The sequence below is a fragment of the Protopterus annectens genome, chromosome 3.part1 (assembly GCF_019279795.1).
Source record: "Protopterus annectens isolate FY-2018-M chromosome 3.part1, PAN1.0, whole genome shotgun sequence".
Lineage (NCBI taxonomy): Eukaryota > Metazoa > Chordata > Ceratodontiformes > Protopteridae > Protopterus > Protopterus annectens.
The window spans coordinates 969,805,831-969,823,471 of record NC_056732.1 but is presented as its reverse complement, the minus strand read 5'-3'; positions in this window follow the sequence as shown (position 1 = coordinate 969,823,471).

Here is a 17,641-nt window from a genome sequence, read left to right as displayed (position 1 = left end):
TGTAAAAGGGTGTTTTCAACATGCTTCCATGTGAGTTGGAGGGGACATGACAGCACCCGGCGTATGCATCTATAAATACATCCTGACTCTCCTCATCTTTGAGGTAGATCAACATGCCATCATGTACCTTTCCTAAATGGACACCAGTGATATCTCAGCTGTGTGCAACAGACCTGTATGAGTTGTTAATGCTTCATCATGTCTGTTACATCTGTTAGATGTTCTCAATGAGATCATTGATGACAACACTATCAGCCTTCTGAACTTGACAAGCATAAGGCATCTGACACAAATCCACACTGAGGTATTCACTCATCACTGTCAGATGTGGCAATATACACCTATATATCCAAGTGGGTAGAGCAGTATATAACATTCATTGCATCTAAATATGTTGACATGTGTAAAATTACCTATATCTCAGGTCCAGTGATCAGGGCCATATATCAGGGCTGTCTGCTAGGCCCTTTCCTGGCCATTATTTAAGTGATGGACATCACAGATGACATACACATCCTGTGTCCAAACAGCCACCTAAAGGACTACAAATTGTAGACAATCATTGTCACCAATTGTAATATTAGTATAATCCAGCCAGTAAGGAAAATAAATACACAACCCAAGTATAATGTAGACATCACGCACTATAATCAGACTAATGGGTATGTGAACTGTTTCCTGGGGTAGACAGTAAGTGGAACATCCACCAACATGTGGTCACAGTGTTGACTACTCCATTGTATGTAACACAATTACTGAGTATGTGAAGGATATCCACATCAAAGGCTATAATACCTCCAAAGTTCACAGCCTTCATCACACCAATAACTGAGTGCAATGCACCCTTCTTATCTTCCAGTGATGTATAACTGAAGTGTACCACCTTTGTCACAGTGAGCTGTCACACATCTTATTGGCCATGCCTAGGTACTCTTTTTGCGGTGTAAACATTACTGTCTGATGGTGCGGAACCCCCATCAAGTTGTTACACCAGATGCATGTGTGCTACCTGTTGTGGTCATACATACAGTACATACATAGATGTTTGACAACATTAATGGCAAGGCTAAAACTCATGACAGTGGAGATTGTGCCATGTATATGTATGCCACGCACACCAGTAATCTAGCCTATATTGATCATTATGTCGCATACAGGTATAAAGTGTTTATTTTAAATAGCAGTCCATGTATGTTCATTTTAAATAGCAGTCCATGTACCCTTACAGATTATTTACACAGCTTCAGTACAGAATGCCTGGAATGGGATTTCACAATAATCTGCACTGTAGATACATTGTCCTGTACTGTGTTTGGACCATATACTTAACAATCACACCTCTCAACTGTCCAGATTTTCACATAATGTTCACATTTTTGCCTTTATATCTTTTGCTGTATTCCTTATCAAATTTGTGTTTTTTCTGTCATATCACTGGGATGATATCAGGATTGATATGACTTACTAATTACATACATTTGAGTTTCAGACTTCAAATCCTTCAGAGCAGGTATCTTAACACAAACCCCTGGTTATTCTACACATTTCGAATGAGCAGATATGTCAAATATGTGCCTATTTCTGGGTCATCCCCCACCCGCATTATGTTGGTATTTGTCCAGCTGTCTTGCACTAAGAGATTTGGAGCTATCTTTAAGCCCTGGTGATCACTGTAGCATTCTACGCAAAACCAGGGACCTTCAGTGCTCTGATTTAAACAGGATTGCTATCCATGTTCACTTACACAGAATCCTTGCTTATTTACGTTTAAACATGGTGAGCTGTACATGGAGTTTATTTAATTCAACTGTTTGTTTAAATTTATACAAGAATCAACAAATAGCATTAAAACTGAATTTTTTCATTTACCTTTCTAAACAAAAGTACAGTTTTAGACATGACAATTACTTTTTTTCACATAAATACTCCTGTGTATCTCACATGCATCTCATCATCACTGAATTAGAAAATGTTCTTAGAAACTTATATATGGCTTTTTTCAGTATAACATGTGCAAATAAATAAAATAAAATAAACAAAGAATAAATATATTTTTAGCTAACATTGTGACCTTGTCTTTTAAGCACAGTTAATGTAAAATAGTGTGTAGTGTAGTGCAGTTCAAACAACATTGTTTGTAATTCTTGTAATGATACAAATTGCTTTCCATGACAGTTTATTTTGCACGGCTCTGTGCGTGGAACCCTATATGTCTGACACTAATGAGATTTGGTTGCCTCTGCCTAATTGGATTTCTAGTAAATCAGTCTTACTTCTGTATTGTCATGCTAGCAGAGAGCATGTTGACTGCAGTCATTTGGTACCAGAATGAAAACAGTCAAGTATAAAACAAATGAGAAAGCCTGATTTGAAAGTCAGAAAATGAAATTTACATTTTTTTATAATTGTTGGATTTGAAAATACAGAGATATATTTTTGACACCAAACAAGTCAGTTAAAACAATAGCAGTTCCTTCTTGTTGTCTGCATATGAAATATGCAAATTCAAAAAGGTTTAAATGTTCAACTTTAATACACTGGAACCTCCAGCACTCAGGAAGTATTTTCACTTTATCTTTGCAGTGAAAGTATGACCTTGTTTTATGACCTTGTTTTTTTTTACCAGCAAATTAAGTGGTCAGAAATGCAACTTGAAACCAAAACACAGTTATTGAAGTGATTTTGTTTAAAAATGCAAGACTATAGCCTTTTAAATAAAGATTAATGTAGATAAAAAGAGGAATAAATATAGTATTAGAACTCTAATGAATGCTGTTCAATCAGCAATTCCTTAATCTAGAAAAGGTGAAACATTTTACTGGTATTTCTGTAAATACTACCATACATCTTTTCGTTTGCTTTTTAAAGCAGTGATAATTAATTAGGTAAACATTACATTAAATTAAATACCATTGCAATTTACTTTTTCATGCATCAGCAGTTAATATGATATGGGGATAGCTCTATGCAGTCACCTTTAGTATCCTACCCAGAAATTCTATTTGCAGTCATATGTATTCTACCCAGAAATGCTGTTTACAGTCATATGTATTCTACCCAGAAATGCTATTTACAGTCATATGTATTCTACCCAGAAATGCTATTTACAGTCATGTTATGTATTAATAATGAATGGATAAAAATAATAATGTTTGAATTTGCTTCAGTGATACATGTTACATGTTTTTACTTATTACATGACTTGATTTCCAGTACAAAACATCGCTATAGATGGATGCAATCCTGATTGTGACCCAGTTGATCTAGGTTTTAATAGTGATCTAGCATTGGAGAAACTGAACAGCAGTGGGAGAAGAATGAAAATATATATTACTTTTAGCTTTTCTCAGTGTAGTGAGTGTGAGGAAATGCAAAGTGTACCTATGTCATTGCTGCATTGGAGACCAGGATCAGCAATGCAAAGGCACTACCATTCATTAAAGTAGGCAAGGCTAACTGAAGGATGTCACTTAATGCATGGGTTAATCCACTCTAACAGTCACCCATGCCCAAAACTACCCAGCAGCGTCACTCAGAACATCAGGGGCCATAGTGGTGAATACTGGAAAAAATATCTGTAAAGATTAAGTGCTAGTAATATTGGCAGCTCATGTCCTCTCTGTCTCAGGCCCCATGATCTCTGTAACCTACCCTAAGTAAGCCCAGAGCCTGATGTCCCATACATTGTGGTGAAAATCAGCAGGAGTGCCATGCAGTAAATGATCCTTTGTTGTGAGAAAAAGTAAAATATTTCCGTAACAAAAGTAATTATCAATTAGAACTGCAAGTATACTGTAGTAGTGATGTATACTAATTAAAAAATGCATAGAACTACTGATTCTGGATGGATCCATTCAGGTAGTGACAGTTATAAATAAATATCTTCTGCTATGCAATATTGCTCTGCAAGATACAGTGTGTACTATACTTGTATCAATCTCAGTTAAGAAAAGGCACACCCTTTTTGTCTGATAAGTGCATTGGTACTTCAGCAAAACAGGTAGAACCAGTATAAAGGACAATATTTTGGAGTTGCTTTCCAAGAAAGAGAGACTTTAAGAAGTAAGAGTAGGTGCAACCATGTAAACCAGGGAAGTAGCAAGCGTGCAGAATTCTAGAGAGGCCTATTTGCAAGGAGAACTCATACAAACATGTTTTTACTTTTCACAAATAAATGTTAGATGTGTATACTGGCAAAAATGGACAAACATTTGCAGAAGGAGAATATAAGGAGAACTACAACACAAGAAATGCAAAAGGTATATTCTGATTCCGTCTTTTTTATTGATTCATTTTCATACTTCATTCAAAGTAAAAGAATACATCCCTGATATGATAAAAATAGCCCAGTACTATTGTGGCTTTTATTCAAAGCTATGGTGAGGTGATCAGATGCAAAAGTAAATAAGTGTCTTCAATACCTTTAACTTATTTGCAGCTATAGCACAACATTATTCAGTTCGGGAATGGTTCCCATAGCAGCAGTAAAAGTGAAGATTATATTCTGCACCTACATCCCTTTTATATGATCATGGATTAATTGTGTCTTGAGGCCTTTATGTTTACATTTTCAGATCTGCAGTTAAGATCATTACATCCCATCCATAAAGAGCTGCAGCTTTAGACTGATTGAATTATTTTAATCATTTATGTATATTGTACTTTTCCAATTTTTTGCCTATTAAGTCTTGAACCGCTGTATCAGTTTGTGTTTGGCAGTCCTTATTTGTAGTATGTTTTCAATCTAAAAATAGTGCTAGACAGTCTCTGCAGTGCATTATTATAGAGGACTGCATTACACTCTTGTAATTATAATCTGCATTCATTGTTTCTCTTAAATTTGCCTTCTCATATGTACAAATGCATGACATTGACATAGCAGTAAGCAATGAGATAATTTCTAGATAGATGATTTAATAGCCTTACCTCTCCATGGACTAGTGCTGGAGTTTCCAGTCTAGTGTGCTTAAAACAATATACTGCAGCTTAGCTTGGAACTATTTACTGGTAAACTTTAGCAAGATAGCACTGAGAGTAAAGGTGGTATCTACACTATTGAATGTGGGAAGGATTTCTACACAAAGGAAGTGCTAGTAGATTTATTTTAGCTAATCTAGTCTTGTTATGTTGGAGGATGGGTAGACCGAGAAGCATCAGGTTTACTAACAGGCACTGTCACTGCCAAATATACTGACTACAATAAAATATGGTGATAATTTAATTAAGTTTATATCAAACTACCATCTGTCGTAGGGGTTTTCATTTTTGAATGAAACTCGTCTTTTCCTGGTCGCACTGCTTTTTCTCCATCATGAACAATATTAGGTACCCTGGCATTCTGTACATGTTTTCTAAAGAAGATGAGCTAAGGAGATAAGACACAAGGGTAAGAATATATTCTCCAGACAATGGTGGCAGCACAATGTGTTCAGAAAAATTGTAGGTCGAGAAATGTACATACAAGGATATATGCTACTTATCAGGCAGGCAGTGGAGACTTTAGGTCAAAGGTGTTATAGGAGAGCAGAAATGGACTTTTGAAACATAAGATGATGATGCTGGCAAATGCAGCATATTCACATGATGTAAATATTCTACAAGATAGAATTAGATACCAGTAGATATCTGCTTTCAACACTGAAAAACAATTATTAGTGGTGTCCCCCAGTGTTCAGTACTGGAAACCCTCCTTTTTGACATTTGCCCTGCTCTCTATACCAGAAACTGGGTTAAAAAATTTCAAAAAAGATTGTAAACTGTGTGTTGCCGTCAAACCCCCCTCCACCCCCACCCCTGAAACCAGCTCATTTTAGCAATAATTTTAACTAGTGGTGTGCTAAAAATAGGCTGAGTGCAGCATTGTCTCATTTTGAAAACATTTTTTTTTTTTTATCACAATGCAACATGGCTTGTACTCCTCTCCAAAATGGCAATGATTTATGGATCTGGAAACCTGGGTCAATAATTTCTTCTCATTTGGCAATCATGTCATGAATGTAGTAATGAAATAATTCTGCCTTTCACAACTAGCTTATAAATTCTTATCATCCAGGTCAAAAGAAGTTATTATATCCTAGCATCCTGTCATAATTATATCTGTTATAGACTAAAATGCCATTTTTGGGCTGTACCTGTCTAATGTATTAGACACCTTGAAATGTGTGAGATGTTCCTAACTAGGACTATTGCTAGTATAAAGACCCTGAGCTACCAGGAAAGGCACGAAGTGCTGTCCCTTTGCTTTATGTCTTTTTGAATCATACTGGGAGATCTAGCCCTTACATTTTGAACCATTAGGGACCCCATCCTCCTTGACCTTCTGCATCTCAGAAAATCAAATAGCTCTGCTAATAACAGAACAAGAAACCTAAATTATCATGAACAAATAAATAAAACTTAATGGGGGTTAAATTTACAGCCCAACTACTACTTCATAACTTGAACAGGCCTCTCCTGCAAGTCAAACATTGTGACATCCTGAATGGTTTCCTGTAAAGTTGCCCCATAACTGATCTAGTTTGATTTTTCTGGAGAATTGTAGTAGATTATAAGGATGGGTGTTGATAGACTGAACCTTGTCTTTTGACTCATGCCATGTAACTCCTTTGAACTTATGCTCCACTTATCTATATACAGAATCATGATGTATCCATGTAAGGCTTTAGTTCCTATATTAACTATCAGGGGACTGTGGTTGTAATGACATATGATCTGGTATTTATTCATTCCTGCATGTGCAGTCAAATTCAGAGTCACAAGACAGCCAGAACCTAAAGATAATTCAAAGTCCAGAACACAGTCTCTCTTCAGCTTGAGATGTGTTAACAAGCTTCAGAGTAGTAAGTGGTCCCCATCCAAAAATGTCAAAGATTGAACATTTCAGACAAATTATCTAGGTAGTACTTTACACTTATCACCATCCTTGGGAGAAAGACATGACCAAGACATGGGATAAGCTTGGATTTACTTCATTTCTGCAGTAACTATTGCCAGTCAGACTTCATCATCCTGAAATGAGTAAACTTTAACCCAACAAATACTGTAAATATGTGTCATTTTTACAGTGTGCCATGGTATGACTAAAGTAAGGCTATTAAGGAAGAATCCAAACATTGTGTGGAACTTTAAATCGTACTTAACAGAGTAAATCAGGAATTAATTCCATCTGGATTGTTGTAAATCATGTTAGATGAAAGAAACAACCGTGAATATACTCAACAATACAGCCCACATGGTCTTAAGAGATTATATGAATATTACATCTCCTTAAAGTTTTAACAACTTAATGCTTTTATCTCTTCATTTATTTTTACTTATTTTAATTTGTGTCATGAGTGAAAGACTAATCCACCTGGACCTTGCTCAGGATCAGCCAGTGGTTAAAGTCTTACTCACATAATGAGTGACTCAAACTATAAATGCTTATATATGAATATAAATTGACTCACACTATTATTGCTTACATATGAATATAAAAGTCATTCTTACTGAATTTGCACTAAAGAGATGCTTTGACCTCATTACAGCTATTTACAACATTTATGAATGAAGTGGAGAGGAAGATGGTGGAATAGTTGGAACTCAGACTAAAGTCAGAAAAGTAAACATACCAAAAAAAATCTCTACCAATAAAGACAGGAATTCAGGTAATTTACATGAGATGCAAAGAATGCACCTCAGCATAGAATTCAGAGATCCAAGCATTTCTAACCAACCCTGTGTGATTTCCCCACTCTGGGCCAGTAATCAAGGAGCCGGAATCCTCACCACTGATACTGGAGAGGGATGTTCACCTGGAATACAAATGGATAAACTCAGTATCTCCAGCTGCAGACTCTCTACATCAAGCACAATTTCCCTTAAGAGCAAACAGGGAACATACTCTACCTGGAGTCTGAGTTTCTCTATCTGTCTCCCTCTGGGTCCCCACTAAGAGTCCCTACTGGCACAGCTGTAGGGTTAAGTCCTCAGCCGAGTGTCCAAGCCAAGTCCTCCATCACCCTCTCTGTAAAACCAGTGCTTTGTGTCCCTGCTCCAAGTAGAGGACACACACACTCATTGAGATTTAATTTTCACACACACACACACACACACACACACACACACACACACACACACACACACACACACACACACACACACACACACACACACACACACACACACACACACACACACCTGAGAAAGGCTTGGCACAAATTACCCGCTGTACCAACTTGGCCCAGACTATAAGGTAAATTCACTGCCACCAGTCAGTTACTATAAGGCTCTTAAAAGGGTATCCAATTACACTGAGTGAAATTAATATTAATATTAATACAAATGGTAATGTTGACCAAACAGCAAGGCCTAAAGGAATGACCAGAGTTATCACCAAATAAATATATGCAAATACTCTCAAAACTTAAATATTTTCTAAAAGGACTCACCACAATGAGAAGTTTCAATATATTTTATATTAAATTATAAAAGAACATGAATACTAAATATCTATTTACAGTAAACACCAGGGTTTCAATCACAGGAAATATTAAAGTAACAGAGAAGAAGAGATTCACACAGTTACAGAAAAACAGTACTTAACTAATCTCACTATATTTTCCTGACTAATCTAAAGTGTTACTATTTCCTGGTTCCCTTACTAGAGCAAGGCAAGATGAAGTAGGTGAGGCATCCTTCTATGTCAGGTTCCAGAAACAGAGTGCTCAGTCTGAATGAGAGACTTATTGATATAATTTCTAAATATTATTTCTGGGATAGCTTACAGAATGACATCACATCTGCTCATCTGACTCTGTTTTCCATGCTATCACCAACACTAGATGTTGCCAGGATTGTAGCACCTATGTGTTACCATATAGCCAAATAGAGCTTTGCTCAGATCTGCTGCAACTCCTAGAAGTCATAAAACAATTTCAAACCTCTACCATTCGAGAGTAGAAGTTAGCTGCCTGCTAGAGACAATACAGAAGGCTTCCTAATACTTGGTTTCCCGGACATTTTGTCTCTGGCTGCAAACAGAATTGTAAGATACAATCTTTATGGCCTAATGTAATTACAACTATTTTTCAAAGTTAGCTGGACTGAGATTTAGCTCTTCTGTTCCAGTATCCTCTGTTAAAACATGCACATTTAATTCAGTTACAATGCAGTCAGGATCTACTGTTGGTACATTTTAACACAAGCAGCTTTACAAATACATTTTCAACACAAGCACCTGTACAAATCAGTTTGATATACAAATGGCATATACTTCTTTACTAAATTCCAGCTAGCTGTGTTGGCATATGTTGCACATCCACTGCCCTACTACTCCTAGCATAGTTGGCAGTACCTCCTATCATCACACCCTGTATAGCCTAAAATTATTCCCCATTGGAGACATTTAAAATACAGTTCTTTGCTTCCGCAGAAGAAAATTATTTTGCTCATTTTAATTCCATATAATATGCATTTACAGCAACTTTCTAAAACTATTTTGCTACCTGACTAAAATACTATTTTATAAACATTTATATTTTTGTGCAAATTGTATAACATTTTCCACAACCCAGTATCTGTCATGCTCAGTACAATGTTATAGAAGCTTTGCAATTTAATCATACACAGACCAACATAGATATTTGTATTTTATATATTTTTCATTTTAGTTTGCTGTTGTTTACTGCATTTGTCTGACTGGCTTTAGTCAAATACCCCTTTTCAGCAGAGGCCCATGGAGAAAAGCTGCAACATATTACCAGCATTTTTAAAAAGGCATTCAGTAATATATCTGAACAGATATTAAACAATATATGTTAACAATTACACATACATTTACTAATGAAATCACATTCATATAAAATTATTAAAAACACTATTGCAGTATAAAATATACTTATGCATGTAGTACATGTTGAACACAGAGCATTTGAAGAGATATAATACTGGGTTTATAAGGCAGATAATAGCTCATATGATTAGTGTTTATAAATTCAAAGGAATAGAGGTGAGAATCAGAATTTACTAGGACAGAAGATGTTAATATTGTAGTTGAGGGTTTTGTGGGTTCATAAGTAGTTAAAAGGCTTGTTCTCCTGGGTACCACTGAGGACCCTAACCCAAATTCCCAGTTGACCCTAAGAACTGTCTGATTAAGTGACTGTCTGAAGATCACATAAAGGCAAATGAGGCTGAGGGAATCAAACCCTGTACTACAAGAACTACAGTTCACAAACTTAATCCCCTGTGGTAGGGTATAAGGCAGGTTCAGGGACAGTTATGCTATAGATGGCTAGTATAAGGTTTATATTAGAAGTATAGAGGTTAGGGTAAGCAGTATCACAAAACTATGGGTAAGCCTGGTAGATACTATTATTAGTGAAGACGGGTTGTGGGGCAAAGGATGAAGTGACATGGTTTGATGATATTGCAAGCTGAAGATAATAATGGCATTTATCCTGGAGATATACAAGAGCAGATCACTTAATTTGATAGGTCGAGTTTTAGTTGGGTTTAGATGAGTTTGCATTTTGAATGCATTTCAGTGGTAATGTGATATGGTTCCATAGTTTAGCTGCACTATTTGATTATAGAGAGCCACCTATTAGAAGATTCGGTTACAGTGATTGGTGAAATGTTTTGTCTAGAGCATAAATTTCTATTAGTGGAGTAGTGTTTCATTAAGTAAATAATAATAAAAAAAAAAAATAACAAATTAGCCAACAAAGTCATGAATGTGTACCAGGGTATAACCTCTGCTCTTGTACAATCTGTGAATGCTCTTAAAAAATGACATAATTATAATAATCCACATCATAGTAATTTGAACCACAGTGAGATGTATTCTATCCAGATCAGATAACCTGGCTCCCCTGACTTCATCTTCTACACAAAACATTGCCATCTAGAAGTAAATCCCTTAATAACTCATACTCTTTCAATGGATTATTGCTTAAGTATTTAATGTCTTATACAAAGACGGAACAAATATTTATATTGTCTGAGGTAATATACCAGTGGATAGCTATCCTTCATCTCCTGTTTAATCATTCAAACACCCTCTTAATAGATATATTGCAGCAATGTATGATTCCTTTACACTAACATTAAAAATCTCAGCTTATATGATTTTATTCTTCTGTCAGTATTTAACTATATCCTCCAAGCTTCAGCTGTAAAACTTTCTTACAAAATGATTTTTTTAAACTCAGTCAGCCTCAGTTCCACACCGTATAAAATGCCAAGATTTATCTGAGTGGAAGCCTCACTGTAGCTTTACTGTATAATATTCAGATACCTGCAGGCATAGCAGTCACTAGTGTAGGACAGTTAAGCCATTTAAGTGCAATAATAATAATTTTGTAAATAATGTTTTGAGAAATGAAGATTTTCAGTGTACAGTTAAATAGAGATACACTTGATTAATTGAATCATGTTCATAATTTAGTATACTACTATCTGTTGTTGTATTTAAAACTTACCGTTTAGAGTTTACCATTACCACCAATGTCTTGGAATTTATAGTTGCAATAATCTATGAAATAGGAGTGTAGAATCTTGAATGATTTAAATTCAGCAATAATCCATACTTCAGCTATAAATTATTGCTTAAATATCTTCTGTTGTATAACTCTGCATGCCATGTATGATTTAACTAACTCCAGTCTACACAAATAGCCTAGACTACACAAATTGTCAAGTTTCATATTCTCAGATCACAGAAAGTATTCAACGTAAAATAATATTTCTTGAGAGAAATATTAAACTGTTTTATACAAGACATCTAATAAATGGCCTGACCAGTTAACACACATTTTACATTAGTGTGTGAAAAAATAATTAAATATTTTTTTATATGTGTAATGTGAACAAGATGAATTTATTTTATTAGGTGACTTCATTTACCCTTTTTAATTAAGCAAGTCCACAAGGCTTGTTTGTCTCTGTTTAGGAGCAACCCCTATATTATCAGGTGACTTTTTTATTCATTTGTTAACCAGCTATGCTCACTGGCCTCATGTGTCTCCTTTCAAGAGTAACCTAAAACACAACAATTAGTTAAATTACTTGCTCAAAGTCATATACTGTTCATGTTGAGGAACTCAAAAACACTTTCCACATTTCAGAAGCTTTATCTCAGAAGCTTTCTACATCAGACTAAGGCTTTCTCATTTATAGATATCTCCTCTTGTAGGCCTTGCACATGTTTCATGGACAAGGCTGCCTGCTAATGCAGCAGACAAGGGGAGTGGTTAATGCCAGTTAGCCATGTGATGTCACCCAGAAATGTTTGTGTCTCCCAATTTGCTTGGTCTAATGGGTCAGAGAATTGCTTGGCTAATTAAAATAATTTCATTCTAGGAGGAAAAGTCAAAACACGGCAATCATGTATTCACTACTCTAGGAGTGCTCATGGTACAGGTTAGGCCAGTAAAATGTTCGTGGCTGGGTGTCAGAGTGTGTGCGTGTGTGTGTGTGTGTGTGTGTGTGTGTGTGTGTGTGTGTGTGTGTGTGTGTGTGTGTGTGTGTGTGTGTGTATGTGCTCGTGTGTGTGCGTCTGTGTGCGTGTGCGTGTGTGTGTGTGTGTGTGAGTGTGTGTGTGTGTGTGTGTGTGTGTGTGTGTGTATGTGTTGGAGTAGACATGAGAGTGTATCAGCAAGTGTTTGTGTAAGTGCGATAAAGTATAGGAGGTTATTTGTGGAGAAATGCCTGAGAGTGTGTTTGTATGTGTGTGTGAGGGGGGGGGGTGCGAATGTGATACATGGACTGCTAGAAAGAACATTAATACAGTCAGTTATGACTGTGCAGTATTTACCTCACAGACATAAAAAAGTACCAATAATGAAAACTTTTTCATTGTGGTTATACCTGTCACTGAATCACAGTTTCTCACAATCATGCTAATTGAGCGACCTGTTTTTCGAAATTATCGCAAACTGTTATGAGCTTTTTTTTAAATTCTAGTCAAAGCACATTAGCGTCTTACAGGCAAGCCTTAGCATTTTAAATTATACTGCCAAAACATAACTGACAAAACTGAAGACATTATTACAAAAGACCACCAATGGCTTTTAATATGTTTAAGTTAAAATCTCTTCTGTATTATTTTTTGTTTTGTTAACACTATTATTCTTTATCCATGTTATAAATATTGCAATCACTTGCATGGCTCATTGATCCAAGTGACTTGTAAATGGTGTTCTCAACTTAGAGAGTTCAGCATACTATAGCTTTGAACTTCCTAATAGCTCTGTTAAGCTCGTTGCTAGTTTGCTTATGTGTGCTCTTATGGTAGGTAGAATAAGACTTATTAGCAGTAAACAATGTATTTCTCTTGTTACATAATTTATTTTTATGGTTTTCCCACTCTAGGAGTTTATTTTTAAATTGTTCATCATATTATTTTTATCACCAAAATCCAATTCAATGCAAATTTCTTATTATATCTGATGCAGATAAGGGCTGCCTTATCAATACAATTATTTAAGTGAGAGTAAAAGTCAGAGGCTTGTGCAATAGCTTTAGCAATGGGATCTATCAGAAGAAGATTGCAGCAAAATTAATTTAAGTCCTCAAGTAACCTAAAAGGTTTCCATTTGAAAAGTCCCTAAACATAAAGGTATTTACAGAGGATGTACCTCCAGTTTTAAAGAAAAAAGGTCAATTTATGGTCTGATTTAACAAAGCAGGATGATGCGGATGGATATGTACAAGAAGTGGCAATATTTGTGTGCACTACATAAAAGATATTGGGGCCCCTAAAAGAATAGTTAAATATTTGCCAAAGAGCATTGGTGCTGGACTGAGTAGGAAGCACTGGGCATGCCAACCACTGGCAGTGTTGATCAGCCAGTTTAATGATAGATAGTTGATGTACCCCAGTAGAAAGTTATTGGGTTTAATGAGGATTTCAGTTAATGTGTTAAAATAACTATCATGTTCAGAAGGGGACATAGAGGATGTTCGTTAGCTAGCTATGAAGTGGTAGTTGCCATTTTTATGGAGATTTAGAACTCTGGGAATTCAAATGTAGTATCCCAAGTATCCATATGCTTGACAAATATGGATAAACCCCTACAAATGCCAGTAGATATGAAGATGTGATAGACACTATACCCAGGATCAGAGGGAAGGCTTTCATTGTTTTAAACCATGTCTCTGTACCTATACAAAAATCAATGTGTTCAAGCTGCAGGACAGCCTCAACTTGCAGCATTTTTGTTAAGACTCCTGACACTGAGTAGTGGCATACTAATGTGTTCCAGGTTAGAATTTACTAGGCTGGAATTTCCATTAGATGGACTCTGTCAGAAGAAAGGATGGTGGCTCATGCATAGGGACTGCAGGACTGCAGCCCCCCCCCCCCCAGCTGAAAACCAAAGTCCTGAATGGACTGCACGCATGCGTGCTCGGCATTCAACTCGACCAGAAGTGCACGCATGTGTGCAGGAATCCGACTGGGTTGACAGCAGTCTGCATTCAGGAGAACACATTGTGGACAGAGATGCCCAAGAAGTCTATGCAGTTCTAACTGCATAGACTGGAAGGGGATCAGACTGCAATGTCTACAGGCTGGATAACCTGCCTGGTCTTGCAGGAAGATGTAGTTTTTCATGGACCTGGCAGGTGCAGGAAAACTGTTAGAGAGAGACGACTGGGAAAGCAGCACTCCAATACAGGTGTGTATGTGTGTGTGTGTGTGTGTGTGTGTGTGTGTGTGTGTGTGTGTGTGTGTGTGTGTGTGTGTGTGTGTGTGTGTGTGTGTGTGTGTGTGTGTGTGAAATATCCCAGTTGATACCTGATGGTGGTTAGAGAATACCTCAGGCTTAAAACCCTATACTTTGGGTTCAAGTAGCAAGAGCATGAATTCCCTACCCACCATCATTTCTGAAACCTTTGCAGATTTTTGCCTCAAATTTATGTTCTGTTCTGTTCCTCATAAATATGTGGTGTCTGGATTTTTAATTAATTAAATAGTTGATGGTACAGTGGTAGCATTGTTGCCTCACAGCTTCAAGTTCTCTGGTTTGATTCTTGGCTGGGGTGCCTTCTTTGTGGAGTCTGCATGTCTTCCCTGTGTTTGCATGGGTTTCCTCTGGGTGCTCTGGTGTCCTCCCGTGTTACAAAGACATGAGTCTGAAGTGCTTCTCCCTGGGCTTCTGCTGAAAATTGCATTTTGCTCCAGTCAAACAATCCTGGTTAATAAATGTTAAATAAATTAAAATGACAGGCATTTCAATTTCAGACTTCATATTCTTCAGGAAGTACATTGTAACAAAAAAAAACTTTTATTCTAACAATTTTCTAAGTTTGTAAGATGAATATTTGAAATTTGTCCCTATTTTTGGGACTGTATTCCCACATTATTGGCTTCGTCCAGGTTTTTTGTACTAAGGTTGAGAGCAATGATGAGAACTGAATTCAGTGAATATGTTTGTGGGCTGTATTCCCTCATTATTGGCTTTGTCCAGGTGTTTTGTGCTAACAGGTTAACAGCTATGGTAAGAACTGAATTCACTAAATGGCAGTCATTTAAGTTTCAGTTTTCCTCTCTTTCACAAAACAGCTGATTTGGCATAGTGGTAAGTTGCTCTGACTGTTTTGTACAGAGTCCTGGGTCCAAGACTTGGCAGTGAAATGTATGGTGGTAACACAGCATTTTATTCTAGCAACTTTCCAAGATTATACAAGCAATTTTTAAAACATGTCCCTGTTTTGGGGGCTTTTGCACCTTCCCAATTTACTTTGGCTTTTTCCAGACATTTTGTGCTGCAAAGTTGAGAGATACAGCTGACTGTCAAGTAGATTTTACAAGGATCTGAGAGCTGCAGGGAAAGAGAAGTTTAGTGTTGCTTATGCTGAGTCTGTTTGCATTGTTAATAGCACAACAAATACTGTACTTGCTTTTGATGCAGAAGGTTGTGGGTTCTCCTCCCACAGTATGCAGATGCATTGCTGATACTGTTCTGTGTTGTAAAGGGAGTGGATGCTGTAGTCCTTTTTGATGAAGATACCTAGTAACTATGAACCTGTTATCAGTTTGCCATCCATTCCCTATTGCAATATTACTAGCTTATCATTTTTAATGTACCACAGGCACTTTATTCCTTAAGAGTAACAGGCACTTTATTTGTAGATGAAACAATGAAATATAGAGTTGTTTGCTAGCAGCAACCTCTTCATTAATTACAGATCTCTTTAATGTGGAATTATTTAGATGACTTTTACTTCTTCAGAGATTGTGCATATTTACTGATACTGGTGGAGTGTAGAAGTTTGACTAGACTTTTATGATGGAAATGGACAGTTTTGTCATTATTGGTGCATGCATTTTGTTTCATTGTTTACTGAAAAAAATTTTCAAAACAATAAATTTAAAACACCGTCTAGCAACTGTACTGTATTATACAAGGAATATAATTTAATACATTCAGGAAGGTGTATCAAGGAACACATGTATGTTTCATGTGCAAGGAGCCTATGATTTGAAAATAGCCCAAAGTTAATCTTTATCTGCCACTGGCAAAATGTATTTTCTTTGAATGTGGGTTTCAATGCTGTTTCAATTAATGTGAGTTTCAAGGACAGAGAAGTTTTAATGCTAAGTCTATTTTCATTGTGAGACTGCATTGTTTTGTTTAGCAGGTGTCTATTAGTGTTTGTGCTGTAAAATGCAAAATAAAACTTTCAAATGAAATCCAAATCATTGCAGAAGTAAAGCAGTATGCACATCACAGTGTTTATGGCACATGGGGCAAAATAGCCAAGTAATGGGACATTGGAATGGCTGCAGGGGGAGACTACATTCGACCATGATTTTGTGAGGGGGGAAGGGTGGCAAACTCAAAGACAGCCCCGGCGGAACTATACCTCTCAACTGTTTAGATTTTTGCAGAATGAATAGATTTTTGCTTCTTATTTTTGGTTTGTTCCTCATAAAATTTGTGGTTTTCTGGCAAACCATTAAGGAATGAAGTCACTAAATAACTGCAGACATTCAGTTTCAGAATTCATAACCTTCAGAAAAATGCATGCTAAAGCAAGACCTGTTATTCTATCAACTGTCTAAGTTTATACAAGAGCAATTTTAGTACTGTTTGTATGTTCCCCCAATATATTTGGACTTGTCCAGATTTCCTGTATTAAGAGGTTAAGAGGTACATGCAAATAAATCACTTTATAGAATTAGGAATATCCCAACCTCTCAATTGTCCCTAATTTTGATTCAAAATGTTGCTCTGCCCCTAATAATCCCTCTGCAAAATGGCAGTTTTGGAAGAGAGACATTTCAAATTGTGAAGCACTTGTTGCACCCTACTCCCCCATGTAGTGACTCTGGAGGCATCCAAGCAAGGCAAAAAGCAGTTATGCAGTGTAAGCGTGCACAGTATTCCCCCATCCAAGGTAGACACAAGTACTACAGTGGCTTTTCATCTGTCCTTGATTTTGCAGAATGTTCTGGTTTTCTGTTGATTTATGCTTATTATTATTCAGAAAATGCATGCTGTTGCAGTGCCCTGTTGCTCTGTATTTAAGTAGCAGTGCTTTAATGACCATCAAGTAAGGTTTTCTGAGATTGTAGGATGCAAGTAAGCTTTAATAAGCATGCTGTTAAAGAATTACCAACATTGAAAGCCTTTTTGTTGTTACTATGCAGAGA